Below are 19,960 nucleotides of genomic sequence, written 5' to 3' on the forward strand. Positions count from 1 at the left end.
GTGTTGAGTTTTTCATTTGTTTGGAGTTGATGTTAGAACTGATTAAGTGAGAGTGCACTATATCATCATTTTAATTTTGGTTAAGAGAGACACAGAGACATGGTAGAAGAAGGTCTAACTTTGGAGTACACCCCAACATGGGTTGTTGCTTCTGTGTGCACTGTTATTGTCGCCATCTCTCTCGTCGCCGAACGTCTCCTTCACTACACCGGCAAGGCATGTCAATCTCTTTTCTGCATCCATATATCATTTTCAATTTTCTTAGTCTTAAAACTACTTTGGTAACAGATTTATAGTAATGTCGTTGTTTTATAAAAATACGTGTAATATTGTTTAACACTGAAAAATATTGTTTAAACAATAGTAACAACATCCCCTAATTGACTCTCTTTTAATTTGCAGTATCTCAAGAAAAAGAACCAGAAGCCTCTCTTTCAGGCCTTACAGAAGATCAAAGAAGGTCACCACTCTCTCTATAACTTACATTCATATATACATACATATCTAGAGAGATGGATATATTCTGGGTGTGCCTGATCAATATCATTTTATGGTGTGAATGAATGCAGAGTTGATGTTGTTGGGGTTCATATCACTGTTACTCGCAGTGTTTCAATCACGGATTGAAAAACTTTGCATATCCGAGAACTTAGCCAAAGAGTGGTTGCCTTGTAAATTAAAAGATGCATCTTCTGCTTCTACTACTCCCATTTCCAAACCTTGTTCACTTCTTTTATTCCCGGTCGCCTCCTCGCCGAGGCAACAACTACTTCCACAGATTATTGTGCCGAGATGGGGGTACTTAAAAACTTTTTCTCTTTCTAAATTTTAGAACTTGACATCAATCAGGGCTTCTATCAATGTTACTATTTTGGCTATTGGTGATTGATTAATTTTGTTGTTTATTTTAATCAAAGTAGATACGAATATATCACAAGGAATCAAATTTTAGTGGATTTAGTTTACTTTATCATATTAATGCATTAAAACTATTTTTGTATTTTAGTTTGCAGGGTATTGAGTACTGTTTAATTACTGGGGGGAAAAAGGGCAGTATATATATTTTTATAATAAAAAAGTAAAGAGAATTTTTTTAATCATCACATGACTTGACTTGAAATAATATATAATTTTTGAAGTCTTAAAAGAACAAATATTTTATTGATTGGTGGAATCTTTCAGTCAGATCTCTCAAGCACTTGCATAGGTTGCAAATGCATTTGCTCTTCAACTTGTACGTTAAATCAACGTGCAGGGTGAATTGTTTGAAATCTCACATATTTGGAATCTTACATTTGACTTTTGACTTTCTACTTTCATGATTCCTCATCAGTTGTTTCTATCATCTTAATTCAATCCGATTTTGAAACATAAAGGATCATTTTGATTGGATTGACACTTTACTCCCTCTCTCATTTCTGCCAGACAAAATTTACATTATCTATTTCATGTGGATGATTTTACGGAAAAAATAGTTATTATCACATTTACCATCAATGATCTTTATATTAGGTGCAGAATTAGAACATGTAATCCCCAGTATTGTTAATTAAGTTAGCTTGGTATAAATAAGATTTGAGAACCAACCAAGGTTATAATGCTTGTGTTTTAAACTTGGAGATTTCAGCTATTATGAAATCCGCCTCCCGGGGAAGGATGGTTAATGAGCACATGCGAGTTCTAGCTTTAAAACATTCAAGTTAAGTCTGTAAAAATCAAACTCCAGAAGATACAATAACGCAATTGTTTATAGGTATAGCACACATATAACCAACGTGATCATTAAAAGAGAGTAAATTGCACAAGTTAGCTTGTCCTGAATTACCTTCTTTTTCCTGCACACAAGTTAATTGAACTTAGCTTCTATAGATAAGAGTATTTCTTACCTGAGGAAGTACCAAATTTCTTCTGATATGCATTGCCAATGTAACAGCAAGGATACAACTACTTAACTTATATAAATCATTAAATTTTCAGAAAATATTGAGGTTCTAGTCATGGATAAGGTTTCAAGCAGACATGTTTGACTGATGATTTTGGATATGACTTCACCAATATTTCTTACTAGCCAGGGTGCATTTTCAGACTAAATTCTAAATATCCTTAGATGATGCATCCCATATATTCTTATTGAAGAGTTTTTTGGTGTTCCAAAGAGCCAAAAAGATGTTTCTAAAAAATTGGTCGTTTAATCTTTGCTTAGTTAAATTACACTAGCCTGCATTACAAAAATTTTCAGCTAATGTTAAATTGTTAATACAAACAAAATATTTATACTCTTCACTGTTTTGAAATTGAATAGATCAACATCCTCTAGTGTAGACAGAATTACGTAATTTTTAAAATTTCTTTCCGGTTGAGACCTTTGTGGGTTATAACTAATAAGCATGCATAACTGAAGTCAGCATCATATATAAAGTTACTAAGGTCTTCAAAGAATGTTCTAGGAATGCAATTAAAATCTAATTTGTTAACTAAGGTTGCACGTGCATGCATTTATATTATGAAATATCTTATTAGTTTTTTGCTTTCTTTACATCATTTTTACAGGGAAAGGTCCCAGTGTTATCTCCTACTGCACTGCATCATCTTCACATATTTATCTTTGTGTTGGCTGTTGTGCATGTGACTTTCTGTGCTCTAACTATTCTTTTCGGAGGAGTAAAGGTTAATTGTCCCTATTCTTATAATTATTTGTCAATTTTTTTTTCTTTTTAATTATAACCAAGAGTTCTTATTCATTAACCTTAGTGTCAATTTTTCTATAATATGTTTTGAGGGTGTAGATATGTCTATGGAAACATTGGGAGGATTCTATCTCAAAAAAGGAAAACGATCCAGAAGAAGGTAATGCTCAATTGCTCATTAAAAGTTTAAATCTACGTACTTTCCTGTGTTATGTTTCCTTATGTTGAATCCCAGATCATAAAATACATTTATTCCTTACCTCGCTTCTTTTGGACTGAATGGCATAGAATTGAGTTACGTACTCGGAACTTTTCACAATGGACTGAAATTTCAACGTTCACCCTAAAGTGTGTGCATTTTTTTTAATAGCCAACAACTACTTGCTGTTGTTTACATCTTTTCTCACGAAAATATTGTATTTGCAGTTCTGAAAACGAACTTTACACAAGTCCAAGATCATGATTTTATCCGGAATCGCTTTCTGGGTATTGGCAAAGATTCAGCTTTGTCAGGGTGGGTGGTAAGTTATGGAAGCCTTTTTAATCAAGTCAATATGCCTGTTTGACAACTAATACCAACTATGATTACAACTGCTAATAATTTGGTTCATCAATGTTTTTGATAAGGATAATGTAATGATCATACTTATCAATAGTTTTTCATGATGGAGAGAATTCATTTCATTATGGTTGCTCGGTCTCTCTTCTTGGGAATATAAATTTCACTGATTAAATTAGTGAAAAATTACAGAGTGTCCATACCAACCATTTCCATGTTAAATTTGTTTGATTAAAAGTTGGCTTACTATAAGATTCATAACTTAATAGTTTTCAACTGTATTCCAGGTTTCTTGTTTTATAAATATCAGGAAAAAGAAAAATCACTATCTCTTAACTCTTCTTTTATGCCAGACTACACGTAATTTTTTTATTTTAAAAAAAAAACCCAAGTACTACTCAAATATTAACAAGCCTGAAATGCATAGGAAAAGGTTAGTTTCAAGACCAAAAAAAAAGAAAAAAAAAAGAGATTAGCAGAAAATGATTTCACTTAAATTTAAATGTTGCAGATCAGCTTTCCTGTGCAGTTTATTTGATAATCTAGAATAAAATATTTCAGTTATGACATTAGAATCACTTCTACAGGCAGAATAAATATAAAATAGAAATCATTTCTGGGGTGCTTGCCTGACTTCTATTGGACATTAGAATTGGGAAGTTACAACAATATTAATATACACTAATGTTTTCTTCTCTACTATTACAAACAAATGATTTATTTTTACATCATCATTTTCAGCATTCATTTTTCAAGCAATTTTATGGGTCTGTGACAAAAACAGATTATCTGACATTGCGACTAGGCTTCATCATGGTAAGTTATATAAAGTTCTATATTTATTCAATTTATTATTCTTTTTTTTTTTTCAAAACCCCATTACTTTTTACGTCACTAGATAATCTTTCTGATTTTTAATATATCTTTCTTTACTATAGACTCATTGCAGAGGAAACCCACAGTTTAATTTCCACAAGTACATGATTCGTACCCTTGAAGCTGATTTCAGGAAAGTCGTTGGAATAAGGTTAGTCACAATTATCAAAGACAATCCAAGTGCACTCATTATCTTATTTTATATATTTTGAGCTTTATTATTCCTAATGTGGAGTACATCTTATAAGGTTAAACCAATAAAAATTACTGACTTAGAAGGTTTGAAGGTTTGTGCTTATGCTTAGCCTGTTTTGTTTGAAAAATGGTAGTACTTCTATTTTCCGTGTATCATATTGTACTAGCTCTGCGTGCGCTAAGTACTTTCTAATCTGATAGATCCTACTAAATTCTAATTTCATTAATTGCAGTTGGTATCTTTGGTTATTTGTGGTCATTTTCTTGGTGCTGAATGTGTCTGGTAAGCGCTCTGTCTCTCTCTTGTTAACAAAGTGTAACAGGTTTTTTGCACATAGCTGAATGCCATAAGGCCATCCTTAGCAACACATATTTTCTATTCTGACCCAGGTTCTGAAAATGGTGTAGAAATTTTTGTTGCAGAGGTTTCAAATTCTTATCCATTTGGCTCACATTTCTAAATCTAACTAATATTGAAAGTAACATCATGTTCCATGAATTAGTCATCAAAATTTCTAAGTTCCAATGATTATAACAATGGGTTAAGATAGCTTGGCTCCGGTTAATTAATTCAATTACTCAAGTTGATTAATTAGGTCAAATTACATACAAATTATGAAGGCACTAACAAATTACCAAATAAACTATATGCAACGAAAATTAAATTGACATGATGATTTGTTAACAAATGAGAAAAACTTTTCGCAAGGAAAAACCCCACTACGTGAATTTAAGATCACCACTCTCAAGAATTCACTAATCAATAATCAAGAAGTTACAAGTATAAGGAATCTTACCACTACCCTGGCCTATCTGAAAATATCAACCTAACCTTTGCTCCAATACCCAATTGGACTTGACCTTGTAGTAGCATTTTTTCTTTTGTTGCACAAATCTCTAATCTTTGACTAACTCCTTTATACAGATCGTAGAACGTGACTAACCCCAGCAACTTGAATGATTGTTGTTGGTTGCAAAGTTCTTCATTTCATAAATGATGAAGATCAGAAAGCATTTGGTTACAAAACCCTATGGCGTACAAACGCAGTAACTCCACATAGAGTATACGAATTCTAGGTCTCTATATTTGTATATGATGGCTTCTAAAATATGCATTATATGCGATTAGGGTTGTGAGAAAAGAAACCTTAATCGAATAATTTAGCATGGGTCGAATTTCAGATTTAGAAATTCTGAAATTGTAATTCTCGATAGATTGAGCTTGTGTCGAGCTTCTTCATTTAACCTCGATAGCAGTATCTGTCGAGCTTTTGTCGAGACTTAATGAAACTTTTTTTCATCACTTGTTTCTTGGATAAATTTTCATGAATTCAAAGATACCACTTGACATGTTTGATCAACAAACTTCTTGATATATTAAATCCATCTTAGATCTATCCAATTATAAGTTGTTGGGGACGTTTTTGCGACAAGGGCCGAAAATGCGAGAACGGCCCAAATCTCCCCTTGGGTTCTATAGAAGTGTTTATTGTGGAGAATCAAGCCCAAAATTCCAAAAGTATAATAAACAGAAGGCTAATGGTGCTTTGACAAGAGAGAATTAAAATGCTAATAACAAAAGTGCAGTAAAAGCATAAAAACATAACAGATCTGAACGTTTGACCCACAGCCAGCAAGAAGAGGAAATTGAGAGATGTTGTGAGGAAGAAAGGGAAGGTTCCCCTGTATCCATATTTGCACCCCTAAGGTTCAAAATTGTGAGAATGTTTCACGGCTCATTGGGCTTTTGCTCTCAAGTTTCAGCTCTATGGAGAAAACGTGATTCCTCTATTTTGAATCTAATTGGGGCCTTTAGTATGGAGTTTGGGGTGTTCTAAGTGACAAGTTTTTGGTCAATAGAAGAGGCTTTGAACCCCAAGGTCTTAGTCAAACAAGTTATGGTCAGAGTTGTTTTTAATTGGATAAGAGGGTTGGCTTGCTTTTTGCATAATTTGGGAAGTGAAGTGGCTTAAATTCATGGGCTGATGTTTCCTAGACATGGCAGGCCCTTGGAGTCTACATTTGGTTGTTGCAGTAGACAAGGAGCTAGCCACTTAGGGTCAACTATATGTTTTAGGCCAAAAAATGATAAAGTAAAAAGGTTAGGCCATAGTTAGGCAAAGCATAAAGGCTCTTTTAAGGTGAAAATTTTGGGTATAAGACCTCCTTCATGAGTTAGAGGTGCTACCAGTGTCCCTTGCCCACTTGGTAGCACGTAGGGGCTAGGCTCATGCAAAAGGCCCGAAAGGAAACGATCCATACCTTCCAAACCACATTTCCTCAATTTCTTTCATAAGTCGCATGGGCTTGGGCCATGCTTGAAAGAATAAAATAAAATATAATACATGAATTGAGCCCACAAGGAAGTCAAGCTTGGTTGAAAATATGATCCTAACAATCTTCCCTTTTGGCAATCCATGACAAAACCACAAGCATAATTATGAGAGAAGTCTAAAACAACAATCTCTATAACTGTTACACAAAAGTACATAAGTCAAACTACTACTATGAACTCTTGAAAAACTTTGCAAGAAGAGAGATTGTGGCATGAAAGACTTGCAACCAGTCTTGGCTGAAATACTTAAACAAGATCCATCAAGGCATTAAGTGTGAAATGTAGACAAGTTATATAAAAGAAGAAATATGTGCATAAAAAGATAAAAGAAATAATACATGTGAGATAAAAGTGAAACACATACATCATCACCATATATATAGAAAGAAGAAGTACAATGTATGTAAAAGGTCACATGACCAAGGTACATGTAATGAGAACTATACAACAAAAACTTCACTACATATCTCAAAACATTCTCTCCCTATCACTATACTAGCTCTCCCTCTGACATCATGACTACTTTCATCATCACAACTACTCCCCCTTTTTGTCACGAGTGACAAAGGGTGGATCATTGAGAATCATTCATCTCATCATCATGGGTGGAGCTAGAAGTATCATCTCTCTCATCATCTCCACCATCAGAAGACTCCTCAACAGGCTTGAGTGAAGGAGAAGGAGCGAAACCACCATGGCGTGACTAGCGGTGAGCGATGCGTCTAATCTTGGTGTTCATTTAACACATCTCATCAAAAAGATGGTCAAGATGACAACCAAAATCAACAAGCATGAGCTGAAGCTGATCCATGATGGCAACAAGAGTGACCCCTACTCTAGAAGAAGAAGATGGAGCAGACAATCCTCAGCAACACAAAAGGTAGCCTTCTCCTGCTGAGCAGGGGTAGACTCTATACGAGGTCGCTTGGCCTTAGCAGCCAGTTATGTATCACTCCTCTGATAGACTCCTGACTAATAACACCCATAACAGAGAAGAAAGAGGCTGAAGGGATAGGAATATGCAGATGGGTGAGAATGCGTGTGATAGTTGAAGGAAAAAAAATTAGCTTATCACGTGTGGCTGTGTCTTGATAGATATCTATCATAGATATTATCATATGTGAGGGAAAGTCTATAGAAAGACCCTCTAAGAGAGAGAAAATAAAATGAGCATGAGACTTAGTGATAGTATTATAGTGAGACCGTGAAGTGAGAACAAAGGTCATCACTATATTAAGGATCCTTGGACCCTTAGCAAAGTCATGTGTGGTGAAGTTTAGAAGATCACCCCACACCATATCTTACTCACAGAATCATGTGGCCAACTCGTCTTTAGAGATAGAGTGAAGACAAGGATGAATAGGATAGTCTGGACAAACTACCCTAGAGACATGCAGTACCTTGAAAATGAGCTTCGAGGTGACTACGATACGTGTTCCTCTAAATACTGTAGTAAACTAAGAAACAGAGGTATCGATAGCATGTATGTTGGAGTAGAACTTCTATATAAACATGCTTGGACACCTCAAGGGTTTCTTGCAAAGTGATTCACAACCTTGAGAGCTAAATGCATTGAGAAGAGATGTGTTTGAAAAATCAGATAGAATGACATGATGTTTCGAGTGAATCCCCTTATCACAGAAGTTCTCATCAAAATCCTTTTGGGATTTTAAATCACAGAACTTGTCTCGAATGGGAATAGAAGGAAGAGAAGAATAAGATGAAGAACCATGATGAGATATCGGGTTCTTCGAAGGAATATACTTCCTAGGTGCCATATTAGAGAGACTAGAGGAGAGATCAACAAGAAAGAAACACAGCAAAAGAGTTGCTTAGGAATGAAAAAAGAAAAGATGAGCAATGCATGAGAATGCATAAACATGTTTCGTTTAAAAGAAATTGCATCATGGGCATGAACTTAATTGAAACTACAACACTCAAAATTTTTTAATCAAGCACACAACTTAGAATGCATGAAAACATGATTATAATGCTAGAGAATGCAATACATGTTTATGTGAGATCAACTCAACAAAACCCAACCCAAAATTTTTAGCAAAAGCACAAAAACCCCCCAAATATCCCAACAAAATAAAAAAACCTAGGTTTGAGATGCATGAAATGCATGAGGAAAGAGAAAAAGAAGAGAAAAAGAACACTTACCAACAAGTTTGAGCTTGGAATAGGTTGAAAACTTGAAGAGGCGAAAGATTTTGGTGAAAAAGAGAGTTTTGGGTCGAGAGATAAGATAGAAGTTTCGAGATGTTTGAGTTTGAACAAAATTGGGTTTACCCTTGAGTATATATTGAATTAGGCATCTCGATAGATCAAGAGGTATCGAGAAGGTATTGACGACCAAAAACTTCAATTGATCGAGGAGGTGTTGAGATATCTATCGAGCAAACAGAGAGTTCAGAAAATTGGCTCGATGGATCAGACAATCTATTGAGAGGTGTCGAGAAAAACCTAAAAAACTTCAATAGAAAAGACTTGTGTTGAGAGGTATTGAGCTTCTATTGAGCAGACAAAAATAAGGTTTTTCAAGGAGGAAAAACCACATGAGATGAATGCAACCAAGATAAGCACTTAAACACATTAACAACTCTAGATGCAAAGCATTCCTAGATCAAAACACACACTAAACAGGTTTAACAAATTTTATTTTCAAAAACAAGTTAAGATAGGTTAGTAAGCTTATACAATCACATGTATTCCTTGTGATGACCAAATCACATTGTACATGTACAATAGTATTAAGAATAGCAAAGAGTATGCGTGTTATGTGTGAAACTTTTTCAAGAAAGCATAAGTGTCTCATCATATGAAGATAATGATATAAGAGAATCAAATACCTTCACACACAATCATAACTGTTAAATGGGGACTATCACCTTTAAGATACATCATATTACTCCTACACGTTCTAGAAACACGCTTGCAGTCATATATAAAAACATTTTGATTCTTTTTGCTTTTCAATTTCTTTGCATATTTTTCTTTAAAGCATATAATGGCATACCATGTATGGGCATAAAGGAGAGAGAAAAGAAATATCCACTTATGTAAGCCAAACGTCCTTTTCTTGCTGTACAAGTGCTACACCTTACCGAGCACGGCGTATTCAGATGTTTTATGATTGATGAATTTTAGTGGTGAGATCATAATTTATGCCTTCCTCTTAGGATTTTTTAGTCATTCCCGTAAAAAAGAGTGATAAAGATATGAATAACAAAAGATTAACCAAATCATACAAATCATATAACAAGCTACAAGCTCACATTGCATAGTTGTGCATGAAGATGCTCATAGGAGTCTTGCAAGGAGATAAAACTTTCCTGTTCTGAGGCCTCTGAATAGTAGAATATGAGGGAGGATTAAACCCATTGAAGTTTGTCAAGAACATGATAGCCTTTAAGAATTCCCTACGAGGAGCCAAAGAGTTTTGAAGTTGATTTTGGCCTCCAAAGATAACACATTGTTGCTTTGTTGAGTTGGCAAGTCACTTATAACAATTTGGACAAGTATGTCCTGATGCTCCACAGTGATGACAAAAATGAGGTTTCTTTGGTTGAGATTTCTTATTAGTGGAGTGATAAGTATTCTGTTTAGTTTCTTTAACAACTTTGGGGGTGCTCCCATAATGGATTTACCTTTATCATGCTTAACCTCACTTACATTTTTCAATTTTGGGCTCAATTATCTTAGGTTTACAATTGGAAGCAGGAGAAACAAACACAATATTATTCAAAGCTGATAGGTCAAGAATGTTGTGATATCCCAATTTGATTGATTATGGGATGTGTGTGGGTGTGTGATGAGCCCCACATCGAGTATTTACTAGGTAGATCTAGGCTTTATTAACAACTACAAGGAGCCTTAATTGTGACTAGTCCTTTTAAGGTATAGCACAGATGTGACTAGCGCTTTTCCTTGGGTCGTTACATATGGTATCAGAGCCGACTCGGTAACCCCGTGTGGGCTCAAAGACACTATCCCCACAAAGTGGGCCCTAATGAGGACGTTAGAGATTTAAGTGGGGGAGATTGTGATGTTCCAATTTGATTGATTGTGTGATATGTGTGAGTGTGTGATGAGTCCCACATCGGGTATTTATTAGGTAGATCTAGGCTTTATTAACAACTACAAGGAGCCTCAATTGTGACTAGTCATTTTGAGGTATAGAGTAGATATGGCTAACGCTTTTCTTTGGGTCGTTACATATGGTATTAGAACCAACCTGGTAACCCCGTGTGGGCTTGGAGACACTACTCCACAAAGTGGGCCTTAACGAGGACATTAGGGATTTAAGTGGGGGAGATTGTGATGCCCTAATTTGATTGATTGTGTGATGTGTGTGAGTGTGTGATGAGTCCCACATCGGGTATTTATTGGGTAGATCTGAGCTTTATTAACAACTACAAAGAGTCTCAATTGTGACTAGTCCTTTTGAGGTATAGCGCAGATGTGGCTAGCGTTTTTCCTTGGGTTGTTACAAATGTATTGACCCCTTGGATAAATTAATCAATTAATTAGCCAAGTAAATTGATTAAGTCAATTTAGCATGCAATACGCGTGGTAGCACAAACAAATCACCAACTAAGTTAAATACAACGGAAAATAAATTTGACACGGTGATTTGTTTACGAATGAGAAAAACCTCCGAGGCAAAACCTCACCAAGTGAATTTAAGGTCACCACTCCTGAGAATTCATTATTATCAAAACAAGCGGTTACAACTAAAGGAATCTCAGTACCTTCTACCAACCTATAGTTGAACCCTTACCCCAATACACAATTGGATCTGTAATGTAGCGACAATCTCTCCTTTCGATGCATAGCTCCTAATACGTAACTAACCAATCGAAGCACGAATCCTAGTACGTGACTAACACACCAACTTGAGAAGGATGTTAGCTACAAAGTTCTTCAGTTCATCCACACAATAAAGATCAAGAAACTCATTGGTTACAAAACCCTACAGTGTATAAACGCATAAGCTTCTTCAAGAGAAAGATTAACTAGGGCAAATTGTCTCCGATTACAATATGGTTGCACCAACACGTGCAACAACCTTATTACGGCCTTTAAAATAATTCTTATTTATGTCTAGGTTTTTGAGAAAAGAAAACCTAAACACACAGCTTGGATATGTGTGAAAAACTAATTTGAAAAACTAATTTTTGTTATTCTCAATAGATACAACTGTCGAGCCTATCTGTCGAGCTTCACATTTTAAATCTTGATAGATACATCTGTCAAGCTATCTATCGAGTTTTAAAGAACAACACTTCTTCACTTGATTCTTGGATAGATTTGCATGGCTTTAATACTTGGACTTGAACTCTTGCTCCTTGCAGTATTAAACACATCCTAGATCTACCCAATTACAAGTAAAATGTGTTTGTCAAAGGATTAGCCAATTCTAAATGACATATGTTCTTGACATGATCCACATATGTCCTAACAAAAGCACTAGAAGAAGTACTATAAGAAGCGAGAGAGTGATCATATCCTAGACCAGATATATCAGCTGCAGCTTTTTGGAAATTCAGCATTTCATCCAACTTAGCACTTGAAGTTCTTTCCAATAGAGTTCTCACCTGAAACAACTTAGCATCCAGTTTTTTGGTCTTTTCAGCCAGGAGGTTGTTTTCAAACCTCAATGCTCCAATAGTTTAATTTGCTTCATCAACTTCAGTGGAGAGTTCTTCTCATTCCAACTTCACTTCACTCAGTTTCCTTGTGGCTAGCCTATAAAGCTTTTCATGCTTCTCAGAGTTCTTGTACAGCTTTGAGTAGGCAATGTGGATATCATCTTTTTCATCTATCTCTTCAAATTTGGACCCCATCAGATCTTCTTCCTCATCAACCATTTCTTTGGACTCCTTGGATAAATCAATAGTAGCTGTGAAGGCGCTGACTATCCCTTCTTGATCACTATCCTTTGAGTCTGCTTTTGGTCCAGTCTCACTCAAGGTGGAATCTAGGGCTTTGCTCTTGCCAATTGACTTGAGATAGGTAGGAAATTCTTGCTTCATGTGTTCGTACCCTTGACACCCATAGCATTTTGGACAAGTTGGAATGTTGTTACTTTGTCCACCTTCTTTGGATTCTCTCTTGAATTTATCTTAAGACTTGAATTGTGAAAATCCAAGCTGTTTGTGATCCTTGTCATTTGCTTTGACATTTGCATTCTTGATGAACTTCTTGAATTGTCTGGTAATGTAATGTTAAGGACATATTTTATGTAGTTGACTAATCTTTTGACAAAACGCACTTTACTTGTATTTGGATTGATCTAGGATGTGTTTAATACTTCAAAAAACATGTTGTTCAAGTCTAGTATTAAAGCCATAAAGATTGGACCAAAAAACAAGTGAAGAAAAGGTGTTTACTAAAGCTGGACACTTGGTGGACAGCTGCTTGACAGCTGTTCGACGGATAGCTATCTATCGAGGTTTAATGAGGCTCGACAGATGTTATCTATCGGGGTTAGGAAAATCAGAATTTTCAGATCTGATTTTTGGGCCAAGCTTTTGTATTTGTGTAGGGTTTCTTTTCTCACAATCCTAGACATATATAAAACATATTTTAAAGGTCATCACGTAAGAGAATACAAAGAGAACATATGAAAAAGGTGACCGAAGCCTTATTTTCTCAAAAAGAAGTTATTGCGTCTTTGCGCCTTAGGGTTTTGTAACCAAGTGCTTCTTAATCTTCATTATTGATGAAGTGAAGAACTTTGCAGCCAACATTCTTCTTTCTCAAGTTGGTGAGTGAGTCACGTACTGGGATCCGTGCATCAAAGGGTGCGTTCATATATTGAAGAGTTCAGAGGTTCTGAAGCGGTAGAAGGTTTCTGTTGTGAGTTCATCTACGGGGATTGTAGAGTTTAGGGACAAAAGTTTTGTACTAGATCTGAAACTTCTTTTTACTATAGTGGATTGCTTTTCGGGAAGGTTTTCCCCCAGGTTTTTTACTGTGAAACTGGTTGGTTTCATTGGTTTTCCTGAGTCATCGTATCTTGTCTTATTTATTTTTCCGCTGCACTTAGTTTTGACATGATATTGATGTTTGTTTGCTTTAACAAATTTTATGCATAATAAATCTAATTAACACATTGGATTTAAAACTTGTTAATTCTATCAACTGGGGTCTAAATTTTCCAACATGTAAGATTTGAACTTTGAGTTCTCATCTTCAGATGACTCATCTTCTTCATCATTCTTGGCTTTTAGACCCATATTCTTGCTCTTGCTTCCCTTGCCAATCCTTACTAAAACTAATTTGTGGGTTTGCAAATTCCCAATCAACTCCGTCAAAAGAATAGCGTCAATATCCATTGACTTTTCAATAGCGGTGATCTTAGCATGAAACCACTCTTGGAGAATTGAGGATTTTTCTCACAATTTTAGACTCGGGAATATTTTCACCTAAATTAAAGGTAGGATTCACTATGTCCTTGAGCTTGGCATAGAATTCATAGAATGTCTCCTCTTCATCCATCCTGATTTCTTCAAAGCTCATGGTAAGCCTTTGAAGCTTGGAATCTTTCACAGCTTTGGTGTCTTCATAGGTGTTTTGAAGAATTGTCCACGCTTCATTTGCAGGCAAGTCGAAGCAGATAATTTGACTCCTAAAGAGTCTCTCTAAGTAGTTAGCACAACAAGAATGACCTATGTTCCAAGAACCAATGCTACTAATACGGGCAGGGCCTACCACTAAAACGATGCCTGCTACTGATAATGCGGCTACTGTTCAAAATGCACCTACTGAGGTGAATGCTGGTGTGGCTAAAGGTTCAAATAATGCTCCGATTTTTTTTCATGCTAATGACCCATCCAATCCAGAAGCTTTTAAGTAAGTCAGGGCTTCTACCACTGAAGTTAGCCTTTGTGATTCAGATGTTGCTGCTACTTACATGCAAACCATTGAAGATGGTCCACGGGGCAAAGAGCTTGAACTTGATAACAATCCCTAAGCTCCTGTTCTTCAACAACCGGAATATTTCGCTATTGGAAAATAGCCTTCGGTTAATGAAGCCCCTAATATCTGCAGTAGCTCTACCTCACGAGGACAGCAGGAAGAGAAACTAGTTGGCAGAAATTTTGTTGATAATCAAGACCCCCTATGAATTATGCACTGGATCCATCCGGCCCGGAATCCAATAAACCGAAGGTCATTATCTTTTTTTAATGGTTGCCATACAAAGACAAGTTCGCACTTTCTCCTTAGAAGGAAGGTCCTCAAAGCCTCTTTGATCTTCTTAAACTCCTTGTTAGTCATAGCACTAAACAAGGCATTCAACGCTCTACCGTTGAAATTTGTAACTTTGATCTTGTCATTATCCCAAGACGCAAGTGAATCAGTAGGTTTGCTCCATCCAACCTCGACAGCCAACTAGAACTTTTCATCTAAAAACTGCAAAAAAAACTCTTATGCGTACCATAAAAAAGAAGAGGTATGATCAACAATTGTCCATGATCCATAACAATAGGGGTCAATGGATCACATAGCAAAGATTAAAACCTAATTAGAGTATGCCTACTCTGATACCACTTGTTGGGTTAAGATAGCTTGACCCTAGTTAGTTAATTCAATTTTTCAAGTTGATTAATTAGGTCAAATTACATGCAAATTGTGGAGGCACCAACAAATTACCAAATAAACTAAACATAGTGGAAATTAAATTGACACGATGATTTGTTGACAAATGAGGAAAACTTTTCGCAAATAAAACCCCATCGGGTGAATTTAAGATCACCATTCTTAAGAATCCACTAAACAATAATCAAGTAATTACAAGTAAAAGGAATCTTACCACTACTTTGGCCTATCCCAAAATACCAACCTACAGTTGAATCTTTGCTTCAATACTCAATTGAACTTGATCTTGTAGTAGCCTTCTTTCTTTTTTTTGCACAAATCTTCAATCTGTGACTAACTCCTTTGCACAGATCCTAGTACATGACTAACTCCAACAACTTGAATGATTGTTGTTGGCTGCAAAGTTCTCCATTTCATAAATGATGAAGATCGAGAAGCACTTGGTTACAAAACCCTATGGCGTACAAACGCAGTAGTTTCACACAAAGTATATAAATTCTAGGTCTCTATATCTGTATATGATGGTTTTTAAAATATACCTTATATATGACTAGGGTTGTGAAAAAAGAAACCCTAATCAAATAATTCAACATGGGCCAAATTTTAGATTTGGAAATTCTGAAATTGTAATTCTCAATAGATCAAGCTTGCATCAACCTTCTTCATTTTACCTCAATAGAAATATTTATCGAGCTTCTATCGAAACTTAATGAAACAATTTTTCTTTATTTGTTTATTGGATTAATCTTTATGACTTCAAAGATACCACTTGATATGTTTGATCAACATACTTCTTGATATATTAAACCCATCTTAAATATACCAAATTACAAGGAAAGTGTGTTTTGTCAAAAGATTAGCTAATAACATTGAAAATATGACCATAACATATAATGCCATAGTTCTTGTCTCTGTTCTAGGCTCAGCTACATGAAGATCATTATCTCCAATGCATCATGTATTCTGACTTTTCTTGCAGGTCGGCATGCATACTTCTGGATTTCATTCATACCCTTCATTGTAAGTTCTACGTCATAGTTTTCCTGTTAAATTGCTTATATAGTTATGCAATTCGATTAGTCACTATTTTGTGAAGATTATACCATCTAAGAACAACTGGATTGCCTATTTTTGTTTTCTGTTCGTACCGGAAGAGAAAGTCCAGCAAAGTTCGTTTCTGCACTAGTTCACCCTAGAATATAAATATTGATGCCCACTAGCTCACATGACAGATTATGCGTATGCGTTTCTTTTTTGTTTTTGTTTTTTTTATGGTGTTGGATTAGAAGGAACTAGCCAGTCTTACACTAACTGCATTTTCTGAGTTAAATTTGATACAAGGTGACTTTTGTATGTGAGATGTTATATATATTTGGTTTATGACCTAATAAAGCAGTGTCATTGACAGTTGGTATCTAGTTCTTCCTTTGAACACTTCTAACCTATCACAAGGAGATTGTAATATTTTAAAGCTGAATGTTACAGTTTTTCACCTAGTGTAGATCAAGGAAAAATTATGGTTGCCAAATATAAAATGGAGTCCTAGATCGTCAGTTCATAGAAACCATCATATGTCCCCTCAAAATCTTGACATGCTTATCTAGGATCTAATCCTAAACAGCTCTTGTAGCTGCAATTAAGCATTGCTACATTTCACCCAAGCTTAGGCTCTATTAAAGGAGTCTTACCATCTTGTAGGTGCTTGCAGCAATTCAAAGAGCTCTCAGTGGTATAAGATATTTTTTGGTCAAGAATTTGGTTTATACATGCTCATTCTCCCTAAAAAGGAACCTGTGAAAGATAATAATTATATTAAGCTGTATTTTTGCAAGCATATTACTAGTTTCTATCATGTTAAACTTAGTAATTTATAGAGATCATAATTTCCACCTTATCTAATTATCCAAGTCAACTAAATTTATTTTTAAATAAAATTCTATATGAGAAAAAGCAAGAAAATTCCTAAAATTGACGTCATTGATGTTAAGTTGATCCTTCATCCATTTGACTTCAAACTGTTGCTATACACAAGCAAAAGCTTGTTTTCATTATATCTGACTGTTTAGGACAAATGGAACATGTGCCAATAATGAAGATGTCAAGAAGGATGTTATTCCATGTTTCATTAATAATACTTGTATACTAGTATTTACAAATATAAATCTGTTAGAGATATTGGTATGGCATTTTTTTATGTCCATATGAATTAGATTGCACAACTATGTTGTCAATAAATTCTGTACCCTTTAGTTTCAATCCATTTCATCATCCTTACACATGCTTGTGTGCGTGTGTGGTGTGTCAAAAATATAAGGAAGATTGCATGAACTATTTAAATGACTTACATTGTTCAATGTTGAGTGTGTGCAATTTCTACCCTAGAAGGAAGATTGGCCATAGAATTTGTATACCTCTTTATGATATGTTCCTCATCGGTCGACCATGCACCTAGCAGCTACATGTTATCTATACTGTCAAATTGAGTATATGGATTTCGGGCTTTTCAGCTTCTTAAGATAAATGTGTTCTAGTGTCTTTTCCATACTTTTGTTTAACTTACCATGCTTTTTAGTTGTAAATAAAAATAAAATAAATGATTCATAATAATTGTGCATTTGTCTGCTCAAATCATCAAATGACAAGTTCATCTCTTAAATGTCCTAGATAACTTGTAGTGTAAGGGCCATAGCATTGATATTTATTTTATTTTAAACAGCTTCTACTTGCTGTGGGCACTAAGTTGGAGCATGTAATTATTCAGTTGGCCCATGAGGTTGCCGAGAAACATGTAGCAATTGCAGGTGATTTGGTAGTTCAACCTTCAGACAATCATTTCTGGTTCCATAGGCCCCGGATTGTTCTCTTGCTGATTCATTTCATCCTGTTTCAAAATTCATTTGAACTAGCATTCTTCTTTTGGATATGGGTAAAACAATTGAAATTTAGTATTCATTAGATACTAATGACACAGAAATCTGAAATGAAAACTATGGATTGAATTTCTACGATGTTTCGATATGTTGCAGGTTCAATATGGATTTGACTCATGCATGATGGGAGAAATCGGTTATATCATCCCAAGACTTGTTATAGGGTAAAACAGTGATATTAATTATTCTATTTTTGAAACCTTGTGTTTCTATTGATGAACAAAATCTGATGTTAAATGCCAATTTTTATTCATAGGGCATTCATTCAGTTCGTCTGCAGTTATAGTACCCTACCACTGTATGTAATTGTCACACAGGTTAGTTGGATCATCACTAAGAATTCACCTTCTTTATGATCAATTCATATAATGTTGGGGTTTTAGGCTAATGAAGATTGCTGAATTCCTTAAAATGTAGATGGGAAGTTCATATAAAAAGGCTATATTTGAAGAACACATACAAGAAGGGCTTGTTGGTTGGGCTCGAAAGGCCAAAAAGAACAAGGGTTTGAGAAAGGCTTCTAATGGCTCGACGACTACTACTACGACTACTACTCCGGGTTCTACTACTCATGCATCTAGCCAAATGAATCCAAAAGAAACTACTCCTATGGCAATTCAGATGAGTGAAGCATCTGCAATGGAAGAAGGCAATGCAGGAGAGATTGTAGCTGCAACTCTGAACGATGGACATAGCTGAGGGCATCATAGTCTCAATCAAAACTCTTGGCAGTTAGCCAGTCTTTTTCGCTAGTTGCAGTTCAGGTGAGGTTAGGAAATAGTTGTGTTTTGATATATGCTACATATTTATTAAAATTGTTCAAATGCATAATACATAGTTGGTTTATTGATTTTATTTCTTGTATGGTAATGATGATGATGATGTGTAAAATGATTATATAATTTTGATGTAAGTAGTTAAGTACTAAGTTCAATAGAATCGTTTGCTAGCAACCAGAACTAAATACCTTGATATATTATCAAGTGGAATTATTTTATGAAGAAAAGTCATTAGTAGTTATTTAATGTGAAAATTTTCGCTTTCCATTATATTCAAAGAGTACTCATTCAAAAAAAGAAACTCTGCTAACAAACAAACAAACAAATAACAAAACTCAACCAAATATCAAGTGCTTACATCTAGAAAAAGTTTACAATACGACAACACAACGTCCCTATTAACTATTGGCTATAATCTCTATATCACCGTTCTTTCACACAAGAACAGGATGTTTCAACTTTCAAGATCCAGACCGATATATAAGCAAATTCAAGTGCTTCGTTTTCAAGAAATCCAATTATTCAAAAACAAAATTGAAAGTCATTTCAACCCAACAACATAGATACAAGTAAAATAGATGGTCTACAACTGCAAGTGTAGAATTAGTGAAGGTATTTAATATCAAATAATACCATATCAGCAGTATCAAAATCTAATAAATATGAGACATGAGCTACATCTTTTGTTAATACAATTTTATATTTGTAACGGAGAATTCTTGTTTTGGGAGAAAGGCTTCTTTTTAGTCTCATGTTGGAAAATGAAAAAGGATGCTATATTTTTTCCTTTATAAATAGCACTCTCCATTAAGAAATTTTAAGCATGAATATATGGGCTATTTTGTTGTCTAGGCCTAATGTTCATTAATTTATTCATAGAAGTAACTCTTTTTCTTTTTTTTTTTTGAGAAATTTTTAGAAGTAACTTAATTGTCTATATAGAACTTGAACAAGAGAATTTATTTTTTGGAAAATTGTGGCGTCATGCCAAA

At 35.0% G+C, this 19,960-nt stretch overlaps 1 pseudogene; it reads left to right on the forward strand.

Annotated features, from left to right (window-relative positions):
- On the forward strand, positions 1-19,192 carry LOC142631696 (MLO-like protein 1; annotated as a pseudogene).
- Positions 19,193-19,960: the final 768 nt, after the last annotated feature.

This window comes from Castanea sativa, chromosome 4 (assembly GCF_040712315.1).
Source record: "Castanea sativa cultivar Marrone di Chiusa Pesio chromosome 4, ASM4071231v1".
Taxonomy (NCBI): domain Eukaryota; kingdom Viridiplantae; phylum Streptophyta; class Magnoliopsida; order Fagales; family Fagaceae; genus Castanea; species Castanea sativa.